Source organism: Aquarana catesbeiana, linkage group LG10 (genome assembly GCF_042186555.1).
Source record: "Aquarana catesbeiana isolate 2022-GZ linkage group LG10, ASM4218655v1, whole genome shotgun sequence".
Classification (NCBI taxonomy): Eukaryota; Metazoa; Chordata; class Amphibia; order Anura; family Ranidae; genus Aquarana; species Aquarana catesbeiana.
In genome coordinates this window covers 13,639,556-13,662,094 of record NC_133333.1, presented here as the reverse complement: position 1 = coordinate 13,662,094, position 22,539 = coordinate 13,639,556, and the positions used below count along the sequence as shown (strand labels likewise).

Below are 22,539 nucleotides of genomic sequence, written 5' to 3'. Positions count from 1 at the left end.
ATAATAATAATAATAATGTAGCTCATAAAGCTCATAAAAATGCATGATTATTAATAATTGGTATAAAAAATGCATGAAAGTGTATGCGGGAAGGCGTGAATCCAATATTAACATACCAGGAAGGTTCATATTTGCAGCACTGTGCCTAAGATAATTATATTGCATTATATAATGCTGGGTCTACACATTACTGCTGGCTAGTCAATCCTTATCAAATTGTCTAGCAGAATCAGAAAATACTTGTCCCTATCTATTTTCAGGGCTATCTGCGGTTATTTTCTAAGTATCGTCTTTCAGGGTTTTGGCGAATTCTGGATTACATGGAAGGTATAAAAAAAAAAAAAAATCAGAAATGAAAGAATAAAAGGATGTCATTGTACTGATTGGGGACGTTGCTCGTTGTACGTCATCCCTGTCCTTTGCACTGCCCCACGAAATAAGGCGGATTGTCCTTGGGACTTGCTGTGTCCCCGGCTTGGCATTGCCGTTTGCCAGCTACGAGCCAGGGTTGTGTCTCATTCCCAGGCGCTGCGGTTGCTGAGCACTGCAGTCCACAGTCACCGGCTGTGCTCAGGAAGGCTTGAAGACAGATTTCCGAGAGACTGCTGCAGCCAGGAGCCTCTGCAGGGACAATGGCTGTGACCTTGCCAGCTGCTGCACAAACCTGGGACCGGCCTACAGGACGTCCAGCCCCAGCCTGGTGCTACCCAGGCCTTGTCCACCCAACATCTGCATCACTTTCCAAACCTCTGGACCTCTATTTGACTATATTTTCTTAGATCAACCCCCAATCCTTCCATCCTGCCTGCATCACTTTCCAAACCTCTGGACTTCTATGTGACTATATCTTCTTAGATCACCCCCCAATCCTTCCACCCTGTCTGCATCACTTTCCAAACCTCTGGACCTCTATGTGACCATATCTTCTTAGATCGCCCCCCAATCCTTCCACCCTGTCTGCATCACTTTCCAAACCTCTGGACTTCTATGTGACTATATCTTCTTAGATCAACCCCAATCCTTCCATCCTGTCTGCATCACTTTCCAAACCTCTGGACCTCTATGCGACTATATCTTCTTCTTAGATCACCCCCCCAATCCCTCCATCCTGTCTGCATCACTTTCCAAACCTCTGGACTTCTATGTGACCATATCTTCTTAGATCACCCCCCAATCCTTCCACCCTGTCTGCATCACTTTCCAAACCTCTGGACCTCTATGTGACTATATCTTCTTAGATCACCCCCCAATCCTTCCACCCTGTCTGCATCACTTTCCAAACCTCTGGACCTCTATGTGACTATATCTTCTTAGATCAACCCCAATCCTTCCATCCTGTCTGCATCACTTTCCAAACCTCTGGACCTCTATGTGACTATATCTCTTAGATAACCCCCCAATCCTTCCATCCTGTCTGCATCACTTTCCAAACCACTGGACTTCTATGGGACTATATCTTCTTAGATCACCCCAAATCCCTCCATCCTGTCTGCATCATTTTCCAAACCTCTGGACTTCTATGTGATATATATCTTCTTAGATCACCCCCCAATCCTTTCATCCTGTCTGCATCACTTTCCAATGTAAGGTGCATTCTTCCCTCTGACCACCAATGTAAGGGGTATTCTTTCACTGACCACCAATGTAAGGGGTATTCTTTCACTGACCACCAATGTAAGGTGCAATTTTCCACGACCTCTGATGAATTGTTTTTAGCAGGGGTTACCCTAAACCTGAAAATTATTTCAGGGGTTCTTCTGCAGTAAAAAGCCTAAGAAAGGCAGATGCAGGCAGATAAGTAGAAAGACATTTTGAAAATGATTCTCTGGACCTCTATGCGACTATGTCTTCTTAGATCACCCCAATCCTTCCATCCTGTTTGCATCACTTTCCAAACCTCTGGACTTCTATGTGAAATATATCTTCTTAGATCACTCCCCGATCCTTCCATCCTGTCTGCATCACTTTCCAAACCTCTGGACCTCTATGTGACTATATCTTCTTAGATCATCCCAAACCTTCTATTCTGTCTGCATCACGATCCAAACCTCTGGACCTCTATATGACTATATCTTCTTAGATCATCCCCCAATCCTTCCATCCTGTCTGCATCACTTTCCAAACTTTTTGATACATCTGCTGGGCCATACCCCACCGCAGGTCCCCACTGACCCCATCTTGCGTGCATCACATTCCAAAGCCCTGCAACTTCTGTGCTACCATATCTGCTTAGAGATACCTGGTGCCCAACCTGTGGCCCGAGGGCCACGTGTGGCCTATTCATATGATGTGCGGCACTCGGACCTCAGCAATCTAAATTAGGAACATGGATTAGGGTAATAGCATTCATCTCTGCTAGCCTCATGCAACAGGTTCACAGTTTTGTATTGTCTTCTGCAGCATCTCCCCAGACAACATTGTCTCCTGTCCTCACTCTCTGACCCTCATTTCCTCTATTAGGTCTCCAGTCTATGACTCTCATTACATATACATTATATACGGCACTTTGGTGCTGTCAGGGGCCACATTTAGTTACATGGTTAGTCTGGTTGAAAAAAAGACAAAAGTCCATCCAGTTCATCCAACAAAATTTGAGGCTCCCTTGAGCTCATAAGTTGACAACCACTGGCTTAGAGCCATGTTTCAGCTCCCCCCACCATCATCCTGCTCTGTGTTCATCATTTTCAAAATTTATTTTTACTTATCTGCCTTTCTTAGGCTTTTTACCACAGACGGCACAGAGGAACCCCTGAAATAATTTTCAGGTTTAGGGGAACTGCTAAAAACAATTCATCAGGGGTCAGTGGAGAAATGCACCTTACATTGGTGATCAGTGAGAAGAATGTTCCTTACATTGGTGATCAGTGAGAAGAATGTTCCTTACATTGGTGATCAGTGAGAAGAATGTCCCTTACATAGGTGATCAGTGAGAAGAATGTTCCTTACATTGGTGATCAGTGAGAAGAATGTTCCTTACATTGGTGATCAGTGAGAAGAATGTTCCTTACATTGGTGATCAGTGAGAAGAATGTTCCTTACATTGGTGATCAGTGAGAAGAATGTTCCTTACATTGGTGATCAATGAGAAGAATGTTCCTTACATTGGTGATCAGTGAGAAGAATGTTCCTTACATTGGTGATCAGTGGGAAGAATGTTCCTTACATTGGTGATCAGTGGGAAGAATGTCCCTTACATTGGTGATCAGTGGGAAGAATGCTCCTTACATTGGTGATCAGTGGGAAGAATGTCCCTTACATTGGTGATCAGTGAGAAGAATGTTCCTTACATTGGTGATCAGTGAGAAGAATGTTCCTTACATTGGTGATCAGTGAGAAGAATGTTCCTTACATTGGTGATCAGTGAGAAGAATGTTCCTTACATTGGTGATCAGTGGGAAGAATGTTCCTTACATTGGTGATCAGTGGGAAGAATGTCCCTTACATTGGTGATCAGTGGGAAGAATGCTCCTTACATTGGTGATCAGTGGGAAGAATGTCCCTTACATTGGTGATCAGTGAGAAGAATGTTCCTTACATTGGTGGTCAGTGGGAAGAATATCCCTTACATTGGTGATCAGTGGGAAGAATGCTCCTTACATTGGTGATCAGTGGGAAGAATGCTCCTTACATTGGTGATCAGTGAGAAGAATGTTCCTTACACTGGTGATCAGTGGGAGGAATGTCCCTTACATTGGTGATCAGTAGGAAGAATGTTCCTTACATTGGTGGTCAGTGAGAAGAATGTCCCTTACATTGGTGATCAGTGAGAAGAATGTCCCTTACATTGGTGATCAGTGGGAAGAATGTTCCTTACATTAGTGGCCATTGAGAAGAATGTCCCTTACATTGTTGGTCTGTGAGAAGAATATCCCTTACATTGTTGCTCAGTGGGAAGAATGTGCTTTATATTGGTGGTCAGTGGGAAGAATGTCCCCTAAATTGGAGGTCAGTGGGAAGAATGCTCCTTACATTGGTGGCCATTGAGAAGAATATCCCTTACATTGTTGCTCAGTGGGAAGAATGTTCCTTACATTGGTGGTCAGTGGGAAGAATGTTCCTTAGATTGGTGGTCATTGGGAAGAATGTCTCTTAAATCAGAGTTAAGTGGGAAGAATGCTCCTTACATTGGTGGCCATTGAGAAGAATATCCCTTACATTGTTGCTCAGTGGGAAGATTGTCCCTTACATTGTTGCTCAGTGGGAAGAATGCTCCTTACATTGGTGATCAGTGGGAAGAATGCTCCTTACATTGCTGATCAGTGGGAAGAATGTTCCTTACATTGGTGATCAGTGAGAAGAATGTTCCTTACATTGGTGATCAGTGAGAAGAATGTTCCTTACATTGGTGATCAGTGAGAAGAATGTTCCTTACATTGGTGATCAGTGAGAAGAATGTTCCTTACATTGGTGATCAGTGGGAAGAATGTTCCTTACATTGGTGGCAAATGGAACAAATGCCAACCTTAATGATAGCTAAAAAGATCATTGATGTCAATTTTTATTGACCCTGAAATAATGCAGACATCATAAAATGAGAGGTAAATAACCTCTAGTCCTTTATGTCCCCATCCTGCTTGCACCACTTTTCAAACACATGAGCCTCTGTGTGATAATGTCTGCTTAGTGTCATCTTTCATCTCCCCCCTACCATTTCCTCCCTATCATCTAATCTTGTTTGTACCACCTTCCAAATTTCTTTACACTGTCTCTGTCTACATCTGCATGGCAATTAAAAGTTGCAGAAAGATAAAAGCAGCTAAAATATTTTATCAAGACTAGTTAAGCGTTATTTGCCACAGTAAAAGTCACAGAGCTATCCAACGAGTATTAGGGGCTCACCAGTCCCCCTTCATTGGGGTTTGACCTGCTTCTCACCGTCACCCTAAGAGCTTGTTCACACTAGCCTTTTTTGCCAATTTTGTTAGATTGGGGAAGGATTAGGTTTTTATCTCTGCCTGTTACACCCCCCCCCCCCGCCCCAAACAGGGGCTACTATGTCAGTTTAGTTTTTGGCTGAGCTGTAGTTAGCTCTGATTATTTGTATATTTTTTTTAACTGTTTTTTCCCAAAGCTGAAATTGGCTTGTTATTCCTCACTGTCACCAGTAGGTGTCACTGGTGTCAGTGGTTATAGTATGAGATTTCACAAACAAAACTAAGTCAAGCCAATCCAGTAGGGGGTTATGCCACTGGTGCATGCTGGGGGAGGATATACATATTTGGGACAGGCCATGTGCTCTCTCCCTTCCTTTGGGCTGTGGCCTAGGGAGGTGCTGCTGGATGGAGCTCTGCTGTTGGGCCCATTAGCCTAGTTTATGGCCTAACGTGTGCTGAAGTGGTCCTGAAGCTGTCCTGCCTGGTGTGGAGGAAGCTGTTGTCAAGACGGAGACCCCTTGCTGGAGAGAGCCAGGAAGAAGGCTGGTCTCTCAGAAGGTCCTAGAGACTCACTTGGAGGATGCACTGAATGTGGGAATGTGCTTACTGTGTTGCCGGGGCTGGTTTAAAGGTTCTGACACTGTAAAGCTGGACATTGATCTGGATCTGGAGAGCCTGTAAGTGATCTGCTAAGGTATCTTGGACCCCTAACCCTCACCTCCTTAACTGTTCTGCAATTAAACTTTAAAAAGACAAAAGTGACTGGCGTCCAATATCCTTTCTTGGTCCCCCCCCCCCCCATTTTAGCCATGGACTGACATGCTAGCTGGCATCTGCAGGAGCTATCCTGCCTGGGGGGTGTCAGAGAGGTGCTGCATGTCGGTCCCCATTGCAGTGATTTCCCCTCACTTCCTCTCACGGAGACACAACGGGACGTTGGACTGTTGTCACCAGAGACAAATGTCCCCATTGGGAGATATCTTCACTTTTCCTGTTCTGGTAAAAACAACCTTTAGATTTATGCATTCTTTCCTTCCTGTCGACAGTATCCCCAGGACAGAAAATGAGAGTGACTTAAAGGGGGCACAAACAGCAATTCAACCCTAGTACTTTTTCTATGCTTTACCTGCCCTATTCAAAACTAGAAGAAAAAGGTTTCTCCTGGAGCCTCACTTTAGCAATTAGATTGAAAAGGGCCTTTGGCTTTACTCCCAAGGACCGTCCCCTTTAGTAATGGCCCAGAAATTGGACCGCACTGTCACAGATATTCCAGGCCAGGTAAGCACTGGTACTGACACACAGCGGCAAAAGTCACCAGGATCCAGCACTCACGTCTGTACTCACAACGTCCCTGGGTGCTTGGATGCCTCCCTCCAATATCAGACAGATATTTCTCTAGTAAACTCTCTAGACCAGATCCACAGTGAAATTCCTTGGTTAGCTTCAGAGATTCTCAGCAAACAAGCCCCCCCCCAGCTTTAGCATAGCTGGGACCTCGATGAGCACAGGTAAAATTTCAGTTGGGCTGCCTAGAGGGGCAACAGCCCTTCAGGCTGGGAACTTCTCCTCCTGGAGAAGGCAGTTCCAAACCTCATATTATTTATGTACACCCCAGCCACAAAGCCATCTTAATGCATGAACACCTCTGGGCACTGCCCAGGAGCCCTAGATGTATGGGGGGCCTCCATGATAATCTTGCATCGCATAATACTTGGCAACTGTCCCGGATTTGCTGGGACAGTCACACTTTTTACTAAGCTGTCCCATGATGGCCGTGTTTCAGGCAGGGTCCTGGAATCTGAGCTACAGGGGCAGCAGCAGCCCGTCACTGGGCTAAATCTACAATCGCAATGACATCTCCACTCGCTATATTCCTCTCACAGTTTCTTGCGCTCTTCTGTCGATTTGCGGGGCTTAAGGAAGAACCCCCAAAGTGGAGCATCTTACTAACGTTGCTGCTTGTGTGGGCGGGATGTGTACTGCTCCGATCACATGGGATGAATAGGAGAGGATGGCCAGCAGGGATTGAAGCCCCAGTGAGTTACTTTGACCAGGGGCCCATGATGCTATTAATATGACCCTGCCCCCACCCACCTTCTGGGTACGCTCCCCTAACATAAATGTTCAGGTTGATGATTTACCTTTCCAGCCTACTACGTTCTGGAATTCTCCAGAAAGGGGGGAAACAATCAATCCTGCAACCAGAACAGCCCAAAGTAATCAAAAACTCCTCCAGTGCGCCCCAAAAAGAACGAAATGTACCTAGCTTTCTTAGCAACCCATCTAGCAGGGCGCTACATTACCGTGAACTAGATGCCCAATACTGTTTTAAAAGTCAATACAAAAAGCCAATCCCTCTGTCCGCTTGTAGCCCAATATTTAATAAGCTTGACATGAAAAAAAGAAAAGCATTGACTTAGAGAAAAAGAATTACATTTAAATATTAACAAATGGTTAAAAACTAGGCAACCCAACAAACTTGTACTGTATGTCGGTCTTACAATATTATCATCCTGTCTACATCATGCATCTAGGCTTGCATCGTGTTCCACATTTCTCTGGCCAAGTGGTACCCCACCTGCCAGTGTCCCCCCATTCTGCTGGCACTGTTTTCTACAATGATAAGTGTTTCCCTATCACTGTCCTCCAATCCTGTCTGTAGATTTTAAGTGTAGCACCCTCTAGTGTGCTACAATAGGATTTTTTTCTGCAGTGTAGGTAAATTGTTAGGCTTGGCTGGCAGCCAAGCCTGTGTTTTTATCTGGGTCGGGTGAGTGACTCATGGAGGGCTGGATGACTCACAGGCAGCATCTCTGAGACCTTGCCCTACTTCTGGAACTCGGAGGAAACTTCCAGAAGAATGGGAGTGGAGGAGGAGGAGGAGTTGCCTGGAGTATTCTGAGAGCCCTGACCAATCCCCAAAAAGATGGGTTGGCAGGGGGCAGGTCCCCTCAAATACTCAGGGTCAGCCCAGCTAGGGCAATGGAGTTCAGGTGGAAGCTGGAGATGGAGTTTTAGGATTCCTTTGGAGACCCTTGATGGTAACCCTCTAGTCTGGGGGGGGGGGGGGGGGATGTGACCTTGGGTCTGGGAGCCCGGATGCGGAAGGGACCCTCTTCACGACACACAGAGGTGCCCTAACCAGTGGCACGGGAGCAGGTATGAGGACAGCAAGAGGAGAACACTGCCAGGAAAATCTCCAGGGAGGAAGACAGCCAGTTGGCTGGTGAGTGAGACAGTTGGGAGGACTGGGTGGAAGCAGTCTAGAATGGATGCAAAGTCAGTCTGGGGGGACTGTGGAAGAGTAGCTAGGAGGGCTAGTAAAAGGCAGCTGTGGCCAGGTGGGCTGGCAGTGCCTGAAGAAGCGGAGCTGAGATCAGTAGCCATAGGAAGGACAGTTGGGCACTAGGACTTTGCTACACAAACAAGGGGCCTGAGGTCCCTGTCTGTAAAGGGCTTTTGCAATCTGACTAAGCCTTGTTGTCGGATCATCTAACAGTGTGCCAGCTGGTCCTAGGAGTTGTAGTGCTGCAATCAAGATTTGTGCAGGAGGCAGAGGAGGAGTGTATATGCGGGCTGTACATAGTTGTGTCCCTGAAGAGTTCTTTGCTGAAAAGTCAAGTGGGCATCCCATAATACCCCTATCCCTATCCAAGTTTATTCCCCTCAGTAAAATATCAAAACAAAGCACTGGACTGTCCTTCTGACTCAAGTGCGCTCTACAGATGCGTTGTGCCTGGCTGTGCAGGATGGTGGATCCCTTTACATATGCGGCTCCTTAGGAGGTACGCTACATAAGCATCATTCCTGAAGAACTGTACCTTATCAGAACTCCCCCATCCTGCACGCCACACTTTCCATATCTCTCATAACGCACGGTATCAAATCATTGTTCACCATCCTGCCTGTGTGACCTTTATCATTTCTTCTGCTAAGTGGTACCCCACCAATGCTCCACCTCCACCTCCACCTCCATCCTACCTGAATGATTTTCCACACGTCCCCTGCTGAGTGATAACCGTTACTCTTCACCACCCTGCCTACATCGCTTTTCACAGAAACATAGAAGAATGATGGCAGAAAAAGTGCGGGGGGTGGGCAGGAGGGGCAGCTGCCCTGGGTACAGCAGAACAGAGGATGAACGTAGGGCAGCACACCCAATCTACAACATGCATTAGTAGTGGGGGAGGCGGCACAGTACCACATCCTTGCCCTGGGCCCTGGATGGACCTGTCCCAGTACTGCTGAGTGGTCCATAAAGTCTGGGCCTTTTTTTTTTTATGATTTTTTGAGTATAGAGTATCTCTGTTTGTCCCAAGCATGTTTACATTCACTTGCTGTTGACTGACTCAAAAATCTCTGCTGGAAGTATGTTCCGAGCATCAACTAGTCTTTCTAGCGAAGGACTTTTTTTGGCCTTCACAGTTAAGGGAATCTTCCATCTTGTTTTCCACAAGCTCTCTGTCCCCATTCTCTCCCTTCTAAGACCACAACCTCTTAGAACAGGCTCACTCAGGTCTCTGCAACCTAACAGTGGTGGTCAGCACAACCACCTATTGAAGACTCACAGGTCTTGGCGCTACTTTGAGGGACCACCTTTGCTCATTGGAGCACCTGGAGCCCACAGACTGTGCCACAGAACCGGAAGACCTTCTCTTCTTTTCTGTGGTACCATATCCTTTTCTACCAGTCGTGCCTGCATTGCCTTCCACATCTTTTCTGCTTAGTGTTTCACTACATTACTATTCCCCCATCTGGTCTGCATCACCGAAAAACATTTCACCTGTTGAGTAGTACCATATCACCATCCACTATCCTGCCTATCTCCCTTTTAACATCCTTCCTTTACTATCCTGTCATCCTACCTGCATCTCTTCTCTCATCCCATCTGCTTTGTGGTACCTAATCATGTTCCACATCTCTCCTACTTAGTGGAACTCCATCGCTGCCTGCATCACTTTCCACATGTCTTGTGCTAGGCAACGCTTCCTCATTGCCGAAATTATACTTGGCTTGTGCATATTGTAGGCATTTTTTGTAATACTTTGCAGGCTACGAGTTGTGTTTCCTGCAGTTGTATGTGTGACCTTTCCTGTTTAGTAAAACACATTAATACACTGCAGAGGTCTAAGCTTCCTTGGCTTTTACTGCAAGAACCTTTAATAGACACCAAGCAAAACACTACACATCCTGCCTACATCATGTTCTACATCTCTCCTGCTGAGAGGTAACCTATCACTGTACCCCATCCTGCCTGCATAACTTTCCACATGTCTTCTGCTAAGTGGTACCTCATCACTGTACCCCATCCTACCTGTATCACTTTCCACATGTCTTCTACTGAGTGGTACCCCATCACTGTACCCCATCCTGCCTGTTTCACTTTCCACATGTCTTCTGCTGAGTGGTACCCCATCACTGTACCCCATCCTGCCTGTATCACTTTCCACATGTCTTCTGCTGAGTGGTACTCCATCACTGTACCCCATCCTGCCTGTATCACTTTCCACATGTCTTCTGTTGAGTGGTACCCCATCACTGTACCCCATCCTGCCTGTATCACTTTCCACATGCCTTCTGCTGAGTGGTACCCCATCACTGTACCCCATTCTGCCTGTATCACTTTCCACATGTCTTCTGCTGAGTGGTACCCCATCACTGTACCCCATCCTGCCTGTATCACTGTCCACATGTCTTCTGCTGAGTGGTACCCCATCACTGTAGCCCATCCTGCCTGTATCACTTTCTCACATGTCTTCTGCTGAGTGATACCCCATCACTGTACCCCATCCTGCCTGTATCACTTTCTACATGCCTTCTGCTGAGTGGTACCCCATCACTGTACCCCATCCTGCCTGTATCACTTTCCACATGTCTTCTGCTGAGTGATACCCCATCACTGTACCCCATCCTGCCTGTATCACTTTCTACATGCCTTCTGCTGAGTGGTACCCCATCACGGTACCCCATGCTGCCTGTATCACTTTCTACATGCCTTCTGCTGAGTGGTACCCCATCACTGTACCCCATCCTGCCTGCATAACTTTCCACATGTCTTCTGCTGAGTGGTGGTCCATCACTGTACCCCATCCTGCCTGTATCACTTTCTACATGCCTTCTGCTGAGTGGTACCACTTTACTGTATCCCATCCTGCCATAATCCCTTTCTACATATCTTCTGAATGCTACCCCATCACTGTATCCCATCCTGCTTGCATCACTTTCCACATGTCTTCTGCTGAGTGGTAACCTATACCTGTACCCCATCCTGCCTGCATCACCTTGTACATGCCTTATGCCAAGTGGCACCCCATCACTGTATCTCATCCTGCCTTAATCACTTTCCACATGTATTCTGCTGAGTGGTACCCCATCACTGTACCCCATCTTGCCTGTATCACCTTCTACATGCTATTTGCTGAGTGGTACCACTTTACTGTATCCCATCCTGCCATAATCCCTTTCTACATATCTTCTGAGTGGTACCCCATCACTGTATCCCATCCTGCTTACATCACTTTCTACATGTCTCCTTCTGAGGTGTACCCCATCACTCCCCCTCCACCTTTCTTACCTGTATTTGTTTCTACTCCTCTCCTTTTCGGTGATACACATTTGCTGATCCCCACTATTCCCATCCTACCTGCACTAACAAATCTCTCTCTTCTTTCTCTACATCCTCAGTGGTACCCCATACCTTTATCCCCATCATCACTTCCTACCTACATCCCAGTCCGCATGTCCCCTGCCTTGTTGAACCTTTTCACTCTCCCCATTTTCCCATCCCATCCCATTATCCAAATATTTCTATGACTTAATGGTACCCTAGCACTGCCCCCCCGCCAAAGCTATAGCTGCCCCCCCCCCCCCCTAAACCTGCCTGCATCACCTTCCCATCTCTGTTGTTCCTCGTTTTTTTTTCCCTTTCATTGACCTTCCACCTTCTCATCCTGTCTGCTTCAGTTTTCCCAAATCCCATCTGTGGGTCTTAACAATTTCTAGCGGTACCCCATCAGATAACCCCACCGCTTTCACCCTTTATCCTCCCATCCTGCCTCCCCCCCCCCCTCCCTAGCCCCGGGCTGCCCTGGCACTTTCCTTGTCCTCCCATCCTGCCTTCCCCCCATCTCCCTAGCCCCGGGCTGCCCTGGCACTTTCCTTGTTCTCCCATCCTGCCTTCCCCCCATCTCCCTAGCCCCGGGCTGCCCTGGCACTTTCCTTGTCCTCCCATCCTGCCTTCCCCCCATCTCCCTAGCCCCGGGCTGCCCTGGCACTTTCCTTGTCCTCCCATCCTGCCTTTCCCCCCTCTCCCTAGCCCCGGGCTGCCCTGGCACTTTCCTTGTCCTCCCATCCTGCCTTCCCCCCATCTCCCTAGCCCCGGGCTGCCCTGGCACTTTCCTTGTTCTCCCATCCTGCCTTCCCCCCATCTCCCTAGCCCCGGGCTGCCCTGGCACTTTCCTTGTCCTCCCATCCTGCCTTCCCCCCATCTCCCTAGCCCCGGGCTGCCCTGGCACTTTCCTTGTCCTCCCATCCTGCCTTTCCCCCCTCTCCCTAGCCCCGGGCTGCCCTGGCACTTTCCTTGTCCTCCCATCCTGCCTTCCCCCCATCTCCCTAGCCCCGGGCTGCCCTGGCACTTTCCTTGTCCTCCCATCCTGCCTTCCCCCCATCTCCCTAGCCCTGGGCTGCCCTTGCACTTTCCTTGTCCTCCCATCCTGCCTTCCCCCCATCTCCCTAGCCCCGGGCTGCCCTGGCACTTTCCTTGTCCTCCCATCCTGCCTTCCCCCCATCTCCCTAGCCCTGGGCTGCCCTGGCACTTTCCTTGTCCTCCCATCCTGCCTTCCCCCCATCTCCCTAGCCCCGGGCTGCCCTGGCACTTTCCTTGTCCTCCCATCCTGCCTGCCTCTCTCTCTCTAGAAACCACTGCAAGCCTCTGCGACTACATCTGCACCTCAGCGCCCCGTGGCCATCCTTACACCCCTTGTCCTACTACACTTTTGGAGTCCCTCTACACCCCTCTGTTCTTGGTGGTACCCCCAGTAACCCTCCTCCCCCCCTCCCCCCCATCCTGTCCGCATCACTTTTAAAAAAAATTTTCCCCCACTCCCCGAGCCGCTGCGTTCCGCACAGCTGATTCCGGCCTCCCTTCCCTCACCAGCCTCCTCCTCTCTGCAGTATCTCCCCCTCTCTCCTCCGTGAACTCATCCTCATTGTATGCGGCACGCCGAGAATTGCCAGGGATGGGTGCTACTTGCCTTGCCTTGCCTTCTCCTCGCTTCCCCCACACCGGCCTCTGTAGTCTTGTCGGGTTGTGCGGCGACGCTGGCGTGCTCCCAGGTGCAGGTGCAGGTGGCTGGCGGCGAGGGACCCCAGCCAGGTAACCGTCTCCTAGTCAGGGATTTCCTTCAACGGCTGAGATCTATCCATGCAACGCAATGCGGTGTATCCCCTACCGTCTCCCTAGGAGACAGACCCTCCGTGTGAGCCTCTGCCTGCTCTGGTTCCCCCTAAGCTGTCCTGTCGTCTCCCTCCCCCACCCACCCCCCCCCCTTCTTTCTCTATCTGCCTGTCTTTGCCTTTCTCCCACCCTGTCCAGTCCTCTCTCCTCCCTCCCCCTGTCACTTTCCCTCTCCTCTCCCTTGCTTTATCACTGTCATATCTCCCTTTTCCTGAATGCGCTTTGTCCCTCCCTCTGTGTGTCTGCTCCACTCTGCATTGATGAGACAGAGAAGAAGAAGAAGAAGAGAGAGATATGGCAAGGATAGTGCTGGATGCTGCTCTGCTGAGCCCAGATTGGTGCTGGGCTTGGTGCTGCTGCAGTGCTGCTCTCCCCTCTACACTCCACACATTTGTATGCAAGGCTGGTCTCTGTCCTTGGTGCTGAATCCAGGCTCCGCACATGTGGCAGGGGCTGGCTACGTCAGCAGCGAGTCGGGATGAGGCGACCGCCTCAGACATACTATTACTATCGATTTACGTAGCGCTAGCGTCTTCGGAGCGGAGCGGTGCAAAGTGACGCACACCCAGGGGCTGTAAAAAAACGACATTATGATGTACGCAGGGAGATTTAATGCTTGGAATAGAAAGCCTGGGCAGAAAAGCTGACAATCTAATGGTGGGGGATCAACGCTTTCAATGGATCAGAACGCAACGTGGACCGCTAAAGTATGAATCAAAATTTTTGGAGAGCCACATCTTATGGAGCATATACATATATATATATATATATATATATATATATATATATATATATACTATCATAATAGGTGAACAGCTCTTAGTAAAGCCTAATATCCAATATATATTGGAGCATATACATATACAAATATATATAGATATATCGATAGATAGATAGATAGATAGATAGATAGATAGATAGATAGATAGATAGATAGATAGATAGATAGATAAGATAAGATAAGATAAGATAAGATAAGATAAGATAAGATAAGACAAGATAAGATAGATAGATATTATCATAATAGGTGAAAAGCGCTTAGTGCAAAGCCTTATATCCAATACATAGAAATCCTGCAACAAGGATTGCATTACCACTGTGAATTTTTTATTTCACATTTCACGACGTGAGGGGCTGGCTACACCGGCAGCAGCGAGTCGGGATGAGGCGACCGCATCAGACACTATTACTATCGATTTACATAGCTCTGGCGTCTTCAGCGGAGCGGTGCAAAGTGACGCACACCCAGGGGCTATAAAAACAACATTATGATGTACGCAGGGACATTTAATGCTTGGAATAGAAAGCCTGGGCAGAAAAGCTGACAATCCAATGGTAAGGGATCAACGTTTTCAGTGGATCAAAACGCAATGTGGACCGCTAAATTATGAATCAAGATTTTTGGAGAGCCGCATCTATTGGAGCATATATATATATATATATATATAGTGGGGACGGAAAGTATTCAGACCCCCTTACATTTTTCACTCTTTGTTATATTGCAGCCATTTGCTAAAATCATTTAAGTTCATTTTTTTTTCCTCATTAATTTACACACAGCACCCCATATTGACAGAAAAACACAGAATTGTTGACATTTTTGCAGATTTATTAAAAAAGAAAAACTGAAATATCACATGGTCCTAAGTATTCAGACCCTTTGCTGTGACACTCATATATATAACTCAGGTGCTGTCCATTTCTTCTGATCATCCTTGAGATGGTTCTACGCCTTCATTTGAGTCCAGCTGTGTTTGATTATACTGATTGGACTTGATTAGGAAAGCCACACACCTGTCTATATAAGACCTTACAGCTCACAGTGCATGTCAGAGCAAATGAGAATCATGAGGTCAAAGGAACTGCCTGAAGAGCTCAGAGACAGAATTGTGGCAAGGCACAGATCTGGCCAAGGTTACAAAAAAAAAATCCTGCTGCACTTAAGGTTCCTAAGAGCACAGTGGCCTCCATAATCCTTAAATGGAAGACGTTTGGGACGACCAGAACCCTTCCTAGAGCTGGCCGTCCGGCCAAACTGAGCTATCGGGGGAGAAGAGCCTTGGTGAGAGAGGTAAAGAAGAACCCAAAGATCACTGTGGCTGAGCTCCAGAGATGCAGTCTGGAGATGGGAGAAAGTTGTAGAAAGTCAATCATCACTGCAGCCCTCCACCAGTTGGGGCTTTACGGCAGAGTGGCCCGACGGAAGCCTCTCCTCAGTGCAAGACACATGAAAGCCTGCATGGAGTTTGCTAAAAAACACCTGAAGGACTCCAAGATGGTGAGAAATAAGATTCTCTGGTCTGATGAGACCAAGATAGAACTTTTTGTCCTTAATTCTAAGCGGTATGTGTGGAGAAAACCAGGAACTGCTCATCACCTGTCCAATACAGTCCCAACAGTGAAGCATGGTGGTGGCAGCATCATGCTGTGGGGGTGTTTTTCAGCTGCAGGGACAGGATGACTGGTTGCGATCGAGGGAAAGATGTATGCGGCCAAGTACAGGGATATCCTGGACGAAAACCTTCTCCAGAGTGCTCAGGACCTCAGACTGGGCCAAAGGTTTACCTTCCAACAAGACAATGACCCTAAGCACACAGCTAAAATAACAAAGGAGCGGCTTCACAACAACTCCGTAACTGTTCTTGAATGGCCCAGCCAGAGCCCTGACTTAAACTCAATTGAGCATCTCTGGAGAGACCTAAAAATGGCCGTCCACCAACGTTTACCATCCAACCTGACAGAACTGGAGAGGATCTGCAAGGAGGAATGGCAGAGGATCCCCAAATCCAGGTGTGAAAAACTTGTTGCATCTTTCCCAAAAAGACTCATGGCTGTATTAGATCAAAAGGGGCTTCTACTAAATACTGAGCAAAGGGTCTGAATACTTAGGACCGTGTGATATTTCAGTTTTTCTTTTTTAATAAATCTGCAAAAATGTCAACAATTCTGTGTTTTTCTGTCAATATGGGGGGCTGTGTGTACATTAATGAGGGAAAAAATTAACTTAAATGATTTTAGCAAATGGCTGCAATATAACAAAGAGTGAAAAATTTCATTGGGTCTGAATACTTTCCAACCTCACTGTGTGTATATATATACTATCATAATAGGTGAACAGCGCTTAGTAAAGCCTTATATCCAATATATATTGGAGCATATACATATATAAATATATCTATCTATCTACTGTATATATATTAATTATCATAATAGGTGAACAGCACTTAGTTTAAAGCCTTATAGCCAATATATAGAAATCCTGCAACAAGGATTGCAGTACCACTGTGAATTTTTTATTTAAGATTTCACGACGTGAGAGGCTGGCTACACCGGCAGCAGTGAGTCTGGATGAGGCGACCGCATCAGACATACTATTTACAATCGATTTACGTAACGCTAGCATCTTCGGCGGATCGGTGCAAAGTGACAGGGGCTATAAAAATAACATTATGATGTACGCAGGGACATTTAACACTTGGGATAGAAAGCCTGGACAGAAAAGCTGACAGTCTAATGGTGGGGGATCAACGTTTTCAATGGATTAGAACTCAACGTTGACCGCTAAAGTATGCATAGTAAATTTTTGGAGAGCTGCATCTATTGGAGCATATACATGCACACACACACATATATATATATATGTATATATATATATATATATATATATATATATGTATATATATATATATATATATATATATATATATATATATATATATATATATTTAGGCCAAACAGCGCTTAGTAAAGCCTTATATCAAATATATTTTGGAGCATATATATATATAAATACACAGTATCTCACAAAAGTGAGTACACCCCTCATATTTATGTAAATATTTTCTTCTATCTTTTCATGTGACAACACTGAAGATATGACACTTGTCTACAATGTAAAGTAGTGAGTGTACAGCTTGTATAACAGTGTAAATTTGCTGTCCCCTCAAAATAACTCAACACACAGCCATTAATGTCTAAACCGCTGGCAACAAAAGTCAGTACACCCCTAAGTGAAAATGTCCAAATTGGGCCCAAATGGCCATATTCCCTCCCCAGTGTCATGTGACTCGTTAGTGTTACAAGGTCTCAGGTGTGAATGGGGAGCAGGTGTGTTAAATTTGGTGTTATCGCTCTCACTCTCCCATACTGGTCACTGGAAGTTCAACATGGCACCTCATGGCAAAGAACTCTCTGAGGATCTGAGAAAAAGAATTGTTGCTCTACATAAAGATGGCCTAGGCTATAAGAAGATTGCAGAGACCCTGAGACTGAGCTGCAGCACGGTGGCCAAGACCATACAGCGGTATAACAGGACAGGTTCCACTCAGAACAGGCCTCGCCATGGTCCACCAAAGAAGTTGAGGTCACTTGCTCAGCGTCATATCCAGAGGTTGTCTTTGGGAAATAGACGTATGAGTGCTGCCAGCATTGCTGCAGAGGTTGTAGGGGTGGGGGGTCAGCCTGTCAGTGCTCAGACCATACGCCGCACACTGCATCAAATTGGTCTGCATGGCTGTCGTCCCGGAAGGAAGCCTCTTCTAAAGATGATACACAAGAAATCCCGCAAACAGTTTGCTGAAGACAAGTAGACTAAGGACATGGATTACTGGAACCACGTCCTGTGGTCTGATGAGACCAAGATAAACGTATTTGGTTCAGATGGTGACAAGCGTGTGTGGCGGCAACCAGGTGAGGAGGACAAAGACAAGTGTGTCTTGTCTACAGTCAAGCATGGTGGTGGGAGTGTCATGGTCTGGGGCTGCATGAGTGCTGCCGCCACATGAAAAATGCATTCATTAAAATGAAATAAATATAAATTAAATGTAAAAAATGTTATTGCAATTTTCCATGTATTGCCGTCGACTATAAAGTAACGCAATTTTATTATTTTTTTTACCAAAACGCTGCAAGCAGGATTTTTAAAGAACGCACCGCACTGCCCTCTAACGCAAAGCACAGATATAAAGAGGTTATACCGGTGACTAGTTTTCATGCGCTTTTAGCACGCGGCGGTCCTGCGTCGCAGTGCACGTGAAACGCGATGGCGTGAGCGGGACCTAAATATCTGCCTTGTGGGCTCCATTACATGGCCAGATGTCTCCCCAAAAAGGGCCAAGGTTACTCATCCCGCCTGTTGGAAAGTATCTGCACGGGACGAGGGGCGCCTCTGACGCTCGCCGGTCTTCACCATTAACCCTTGCAGGGCAAAGAGCGCCGCGGCTTACCTATCCAGTGCAAAGCGGTGTGGTCATGAGCTCTTGCACTCCCTACGGTGCCGTTTAATTTGCGTACACGCGGCAGCTGCGCAGGTTTTTGGGGTGGTTTTAGCCGGATTCCGCTCTCGGTGGATTCCGCTCGGCCTCTCCTGCAGACGAGAACCTGTCTGCTCTCCATATGTTGTGTGTGTGTGTGTGCGGTGCTGCGTGTAATTAGCTTCTGTGGAGCTCATCCATACGGCGGCGCGTTCATTGTGCAGAGACGTTATAAATGGCTCTTTATTGACATTGGCACAGAGGAGGGATGAGCGAAGGGAGCAAAGTTCAGGGGAGGTTAGGCGGGAAGTCTGGGAACCCTTCATACAAAAAGGATTAAAAAAAAAAAATCAAAACACGTGAGCGTCAAATATAAAAGAACTGCGGTTACATATATATCGCTAGTAATACATATTTAGACATGATGTTCATTCAGAGTGTGACATATAAGAAAACTGACGCGTTTCGCTGGGAGAAGCCCGCTTCTTCAGGGAGAACTGGCACCAAACTCTGGCATAGATGTTCAAGGTGCATGAAGCTTAAACCAGGGACAGAATAGAACCACGAACGCTGCATGTCAGGGGAGTCCATCCACATTAACCTCTTCAACACCGGGCACTGTCACCCCCCTTCCTGCCCAGGACAATTTTCAGCTTTCAGCGCTGTCGCACTTTGAATGACAGTTGCGCGGTCATACAACACTATACACATATGAAATTTATCATGTTTTCAGACAAAGAGAGCTTTTTTTTGGTGGTATTTCATGACCATTGGGGTTTTTTTTCTGAACAAACGAAAAAAGATCAACATTTTGAGAAAATATATATTTTTCTTAGTTTATGTTATAAAATTTTGCAAATAAGTAATTTTTCTTCTTTAATCATGTGCGCTCATGAGGCTGCACTGATCGACACTAATAAGCTGCACTGATGGACACTGATGAGGAGGCATTGATGGACACTGATGAGGAGGCATTGATGGACACTGATATGCTGCACTGATAGGCACTGATGAGGAGGCACTGATTGGCACTGATAAGGGGCAGTGATGAGGCTGCACTGATGAGGAGGCACTGATAAGGTGCACTGATAGGCTTCACTGATAAGGCAGCACTGATTATGATGCAGCACTGATAGGTGGCACTGATGGGCACTGACAACCTGCACTGATGGGCACTGATAAGCTGCACTGATGGACACTGATAAGGAGGCACTGATGGACACTGATATGCTGCACCGATGGGCACTGATGAGGAGGCACTGATAAGCGGCACTGATGGACACTGATATGCTACACCGATGGGCACTGATGAGGAGGCACTGATAAGCGGCACTGATGGACACTGATATGCTGCACTGATGGGCACTGATGAGGAGGCACTGATAAGCGGCACTGATGGACACCGATATGCTGCACTGATGGGCACTGATGAGGAGGCACTGATGGACACTGATATGCTGCTGCACTGATTTGCACTGATGAGGAGGCACTGATGGACACCGATATGCTGCACTGATGGGCACCGATGGACACTAATAAGCTGCACTGATGGACACTGATGAGGAGGCATTGATGGACATTGATATGCTGCACTGATAGGCACTGATGAGAAAGCACTGATTGGCACTGATAAGGGGCAGTGATGAGGCTGCACTGATGAGGAGGCACTGATAAGGTGCACTGATAGGCTTCACTGATAAGGCAGCACTGATTATGATGCAGCACTGATAGGTGGCACTGATGGGCACTGACAACCTGCACTGATGGGCACTGATAAGCTGCACTGATGGACACTGATAAGGAGGCACTGATGGACACTGATATGCTGCATCGATGGGCACTGATGAGGAGGCACTGATAAGCGGCACTAATGGACACTGATATGCTGCACTGATGGGCACTGATGGACACCGATATGCTGCACTGATGGGCACTGATGAGGAGGCACTGATGGACACTGATATGCTGCACTGATGGGCACTGATGAGGAGGTACTGATGGGCACTGATAAGCGGCACTGAAGAGGGGGCAGTGATGAGGGTGCACTGATATGAGGCACTGATTGGCACTGACAACCTGCACTGATGGGCACTGATAAGCCGCACTGATAATCAGTTACAGATACAGCGTGTGAGGAATAGACTGCCAATAAGCGTCAAGTCTCTTTACATGTGATTAGCTGTGATTGGACGCATCTGATCACATGGCAAAGGGCTGCTGTGATTGGCACAGGGGCCTCGATCTCAGAGCAAACCAGATGTGCATCTCCAGGGGGGCACGCGGGAGGCATGTTCTGGGAGGACGTCCTCCCAGAATGAGAGAGCCACGCTGTAACCATCTTTCGGCTATAGCACGGTATTAAAGTGGTTAAGACATATATTGCAATAAAGGGAGATATAGATGTTCTCTTAAATGGGCTGATGAAAGAAAGTGAAAGACAAACATTTTTTGGGGGGGGATTTTTGCTGACACATAATGCTCATACAACACAGTACCCCATTGGCCCCTCCCACCAGCCATGATCTGCCTGCATTGCATAGAGAAGCACAGAGGTCCAGTGATGACATCTAAGATAAGGTAGGTAATGAAAATGGAAAACGTCATTAGTATGTTGAGGGGAGAGGAAGAAGCAGGGAAGAAAAATATAAGCAGATTAAACTCCATCTGTAAGCTGCTTTCATTCAGCGGAGTCATCGCCGTTCGCTGGGGTTGTTTTGACGCTGTAGGTGGTCGCCAGCCAAGTGCCCGCGTTCGAGCCGAGGCCAAATTTCTGCATCTCTCTGCATTTGCTCTGCCGTTCAGATGCAAGGAGGAGAAAATTAGGTTAACTGCGAGCTTCAACTGGGAGGGAAAAACAAAAAACAGATCAGGCTTCATTTAGGGAGCGTCAATCGGCTGCTCTGATTGGCTGCGTGAGACAGACGCTGTGTGATCACCCAGATGTCAACTCAGCTATAATGGTTTCCAGGCAAACTACGGCAAGAAGACGGCTACAGCGGAGGCTGCAAAACCGACACTTAAAGGGAAACTCTAGATTTACTAAAAATATATGTATATATACAGTGTATATATATATATATATATATATATATATATATATACACACACACATTATATATATATACAAAAAACACATATACAGGTAAATATTTATATACAGTATCTCACAAAAGTGAGTACACCCCTCACATTTGTGTAAATCTTTTCTTCTATCTTTTCATGTGACAACACTGAAGAAATGACACTTGTCTACAATGTAAAGTAGTGAGTGTACAGCTTGTATAACAGTGTAAATTTGCTGTCCCCTCAAAATAACTCAACACACAGCCATTAATGTCTAAACCGCTGGCAACAAAAGTGAGTACACCCCTAAGTGAAAATGTCCAAATTGGGCCCAATTAGCCATTTTCCCTCCCCCGGTGTCATGTGACTCGTTAGTGTTACAAGGTCTCAGGTGTGAATGGGGAGCAGGTGTGTTAAATTTGGTGTTATCGCTCTCACTCTCTCATACTGGTCACTGGAAGTTTAAAATGGCACCTCATGGCAAAGAACTCTCTGAGGATCTGAAACAAAGATTTGTTGCTCTACATAAAGATGGCCTAGGCTATAAGAAGATTGCCAAGACCCTGAAACTGAGCGGCAGCACGGTGGCCAAGACCATACAGCGGTATAACAGGACAGGTTCCACTCAGAACACTTTTGTCAGATACTGTATGTATACAGTGCCTTGAAAAAGTGTTTATACCCCTTGAAATGTTATAACCAAAAACCTAAATGGAATTTAGGTGACAGACCAACACAAAGTGGCACATAATTGTGAAGTGGAAGGAAAATGATAAATGGCTTTCAAGATTTTTTACAAAAGTGTTAAATAGAGTCCACCTGTGTGTAATTTAATCTCAGTATAAATACAGCTGTTCTGTGAAGCTGTCAGAGGTTTGTTAGAGAACCTTAGTGA

At 46.6% G+C, this 22,539-nt stretch overlaps 1 protein-coding gene across 2 annotated transcripts in view; it reads right to left on the bottom strand.

Annotated features, from left to right (window-relative positions):
- SCN1B (sodium voltage-gated channel beta subunit 1) overlaps window positions 1-13,433 on the bottom strand; it is a 58,916-nt gene extending 45,483 nt beyond the window's left edge. For both annotated transcript variants that reach the window (XM_073601664.1, XM_073601663.1), the window contains exon 1: window positions 13,127-13,433. The gene's annotated coding sequence lies outside the window, so the exon portion shown is untranslated. The remainder of the gene's footprint in view (window positions 1-13,126) is intronic.
- Window positions 13,434-22,539: the final 9,106 nt, after the last annotated feature.